The sequence below is a fragment of the Zea mays genome, chromosome 8 (assembly GCF_902167145.1).
Source record: "Zea mays cultivar B73 chromosome 8, Zm-B73-REFERENCE-NAM-5.0, whole genome shotgun sequence".
Classification (NCBI taxonomy): domain Eukaryota; kingdom Viridiplantae; phylum Streptophyta; class Magnoliopsida; order Poales; family Poaceae; genus Zea; species Zea mays.
Window position 1 is genome coordinate 39,805,177 of NC_050103.1, and position 4,298 is coordinate 39,809,474.

A 4,298-nucleotide genomic window follows, 5' to 3' on the forward strand; every position below is an offset into this window, starting at 1 on the left:
TGTGTTTCCATATATGCATATATATGCATGTGGTGAGCAGTAGTGTCCGAAATCAGTCTCTTTGCCGAGGACAACCAACACTCAGCAAAATATGCTTTAGCGAGTACCACACTCTCGACAAACAAAAACACTCTGTATAGACCTTCTCTACCGAGCGTAAAACACTCATCATACGCTGGCGCTCGGTAAAGGAGGTTTTACCGAGTGTTAAGCTCTCGGTGAAATACAACGTTCGGCAAAGGACCGTTACTAGCTGTATATATTTGACGGCCGATAACTATATCGACCGTAAGGGGTACTAGTGTTTTCAACTTGCTAGCTAGGTAATGCGTGATTGTATGGATTCGCAAAAATCTCGTTTGGTTTAACAGTGTATAATAACAATGATTTCCAGATTATCGATCGGCAAAGTCAGTTCGCCAGCTGACTCATTTAATCATCATCAACCAGATATCGTATATACGGTGCTGGATCGGGTAGCCATCGATTTCGGCGGTCCACTCACCGGTATCATTCAAAGCCATGATAAATACAAACACGTTTATTTCATCAAAAAAGCTAAAAAACAACTCTACGATGTCGACCTCTCACTAGCTAGCCCGCGCTCGCTACGTACGTATGGTGCCAGCTCGCAAAAGGTACACATTGTCATCGCCGCCTACTACTAAATGATAGTCTATCAAATCCATGTTTTAGGGCGTCCTCAACAGACTTATACAAGTCGCTAGCAGAGAGTAAATAAAGAATAGAAGAAAACGCCAGAAGAAAAAAAAGGGAGAATGGAGTTGGAGACAGTAGATTTTTTAGACTTCATGTCATGCGAGCTTGCTGTTTGAGTCCTAGCGCTAGAGATTGTGTTTTAGCCAATCTATTTCATCTTCACTACCGGAATCGCCGCCTTTGCCGAGTGCCTGAAGCACTCGACAAAGCCTTAAAAACACTCGGCAAAATCTTTGCCGAATGTCGCACTCGGCAAAGAGGGCTCGGCATATAGTGCATCGGCAAAGCCGTCTTTGCCGAGTACTTTTTCTCGGGCACTCGGCAAAGTGGTTTGCCGAGTGCCAGAGAGCACTCGGCAAAGAAAAGCAGTCGTTACGGCGACGGGTGACGAAGATGGAGTCTTTGCCGAGTGCGGCAAATGAGTTAACTTTGTTGAGTGTCTGCCTGACAGCACTCGACAAAGAATCCGCGAGAGGGGTCCCTCCTATCAGATACTTTGTCGAGTGCCTGGTATGGCACTCGGCAAAGCGTGGTTCTTTGCCGAGTCCAGAGCCACTACACTCAGCAAAGAACCTATACCGGTGCCCATGTCTTGGTTCTTTGCCGAGTGCTATGGTTCTGACACTCGGCAAAGCAGCTATTTGCCGAGTGTTACACTCGACAAAGTGACCAGTAGGCACCTTTTTTATTTGTTTTCCCTATTCCATCCAAACAAACAAAAGATATTTGACAGATATCACATATATACATCACAGATCATCACAGACATATATAGCCAACACAAACAGTATTAACACAAATTCTAACATAAGTATTCAACATAAGTTGAGAGGTTCTCAACACAAACAGTATTAACAGAAGTTCAGAAGTATCAACACAAGTTCACAAGCTCTGACAAGTATTCAACATAAGTTTTGTGTTCGAAACACTAAAAACATAACTCGGCACTCATGGAGATGGGCGGTTGGTCTGGTGCTGCGTTGGGCTGAACCCTTCATGAGGGTTGTTGGATGCCGCCCCCAGATTAGCCCTGCACAGAGAAGAGATTACATGTGTTATACCATATGCATTACCAACATGTAACTACAATTTTAATACTCACATGAGTATGGAACTGAGCAGGGTCAACTGAAGGGAACAATGGAGGTGGTGGAGCGAAACCCTGTGCGGCGCCAAGGCTTTGCATGTACTGGAACATCTTCGCCATCCTCTGATCAGCCGCCAGGCGAGCCTCCCGCTCCGCCATCATCCTCGCCTCCATCTCTTCTAGTTGGGTCTGTAATATTACAAGCCAACGTTATAGTAACTCAAAGAGAAAGTATATAACTCAAGGAAGGACGAGTTACAGAAGCACTAACCTCGAGTTGCTGTATGCGATGATGTGAGCTATCGTGCCGAGGTCGTATGGCTGGACTCGAGCCCGTGCTCCTTGCTCGCACCTGAGACATAGTGGGAGTGGAGGACGAGTCGATTGCCCCGTCGGCAATCCAGTACCGCCCATGTCTCTTGCCTCCTCCGACCCTCATGAGCACATTGGGGTCGATCGGCTCGGTGCTCGGATCATAGTCTGGGCCATGGACCTCCTGCGCCATGGCGGTGTAGTCATGAAGGCGGCTGTAGACAACGGGGTTGGTGTAGGCCTCGGGCCCATCATCCGGGTTGTAGGTGACGTTGAACGTCGCCTTGCCCTTATGGGCCATAGCATAGGCCGAGAAGGTGGAGCAAGGTCGGCCACCATGTGACACCGACTGCAAGAAAACCAACGAGATAGTTAGAAATAATATCTAATCCAGTGCTATATACCTAAATAAAAAAGGGGGCGTACCCATGCTTCTGCATATTGGCCCAGGCTCCGGCTGCCTTGGTGGTGGGAGGGACCTTGCATCATCATACGCCGTTCCCGGCTAGCGTTGTGCGCCTCGTCCCACTCAGCCAAACACCACCTATCCACCATCTGCTCCCAGCACAGAGGATGTGCAGCGCACCAATGTGGAATCATCTACAAAGTAAACACGTTAAGCTTCTTACAGCTCGTGGTGGCCACCACATCCGCCCTAGCCTCGTATCTAGCCTCGCATCTGAAGAAATCCTGCATACAAAAACGATGTATCCATACATTATTTCAAGAATTTGCAACGAATGCGACATATTTTACATTATACTAAGACTTACCCATAGCTCTTGCTTCACCCGCTCCGCCTTGTTATTGAATTCCCGGCTGTCCCAGTCTACTGCATCGGGGGCGACGACGTAGTGGTCAAAGGTGTAGGCTGGGCCCGTCACTCCAACGTACTCAACCAGTCCAGGGAAGTGTTCCCTGCACAGCAGGCCGAGGATGCCATTGGGGAGGCGACGAACACGGGCCAACATGTGTACGGGGCAGCGCTCATTCCATAGGGATTGAACCCATCTGTGGCCAACGCAACACATACATTACGAGCCTCTTCGGATTTTTCACGGTGAATGGCATCAAAGTGTTTCCATGCTTCACCATCAGATGTGTGCACCATCTTGTCAGGATTGTATCGTTTTCCATTTTTGTGCCATGTCATCTGTTTCGCGGATTCCTCTGTCATGTACAGACGCTAGATCCTCAGTATGAATGGAAGGTGTCGTAGGATTGTCAAGGGGATATCGAGCTGCCTCTTCTGTCCATCACCAGAGTCTACCTCCATGAACCTAGACGAATTACACTTGGGATAGTACTTTGCCTCCGCGTATTCTTTCCTAAATAGCACGCAGCCCTTCGGACAAGCATGAATCTGCTCATACGTCATCTTGAGTGCACGAAGGAGTTTCTGTGCCTCGTACATGCTCTTTGGCAGAAAGTGATCATCTGGAAGCAGGCTCCCAATAACCGTCAACAAGCCATTGAATGCGTCTCTACTCATGTTGTACTGCGACTTGAACGCCATTACACGCCCAATGGTATCCAGTTGAGAAACCTTTGTCTGGCCGTGAAGGAGCTTCAGTGCCGCGTCGAACATGTCGTAGAACGCCTTTGCAGTCGGCTCTAGCTTGTCATCCATACATCCTCCCGTGTACTGTGCCTCCTGATAGTCGTTCAACATATCCACTACCCCCTCATCCACGTCATAATCCTCGACACGTTGTCTCAGCACCTCCTCTCTCGTACGATGTGCTTCACCATGAAATATCCATCGAGTATAGCCGGGCGTAAATCTATTCTTCCAAATATGTTCTACCATGGCCTTCTTTGGTTTTCTTTTCCGGTTGGCACATTTGCTACACGGGCATGGGACTAGACTCGCTCCTTTAGCAGCTTCGCCATATGCCCGTTCCACGAAATCATCGGTCTTTCTAATCCATTCAGTGGTGACATCATTTCTTCCTCTACGGCCCGTGTACATCCACTCACGGTCCTCCATCCTCTAATAAATGTAACACCCCAGGTGTTACCATGGCTAGAGCCCACCTTGCCACTAAGGACTGTGAGTTATATGGGGTAAAGGCTTAGGGCAACACATAAGAACTTGGAGATCATGTGCTATCAAGTTGCCAATGACCTAAGAAGCATTACTCAAATCCTTGCTCACTTACTACCTTGGATCAGAGGG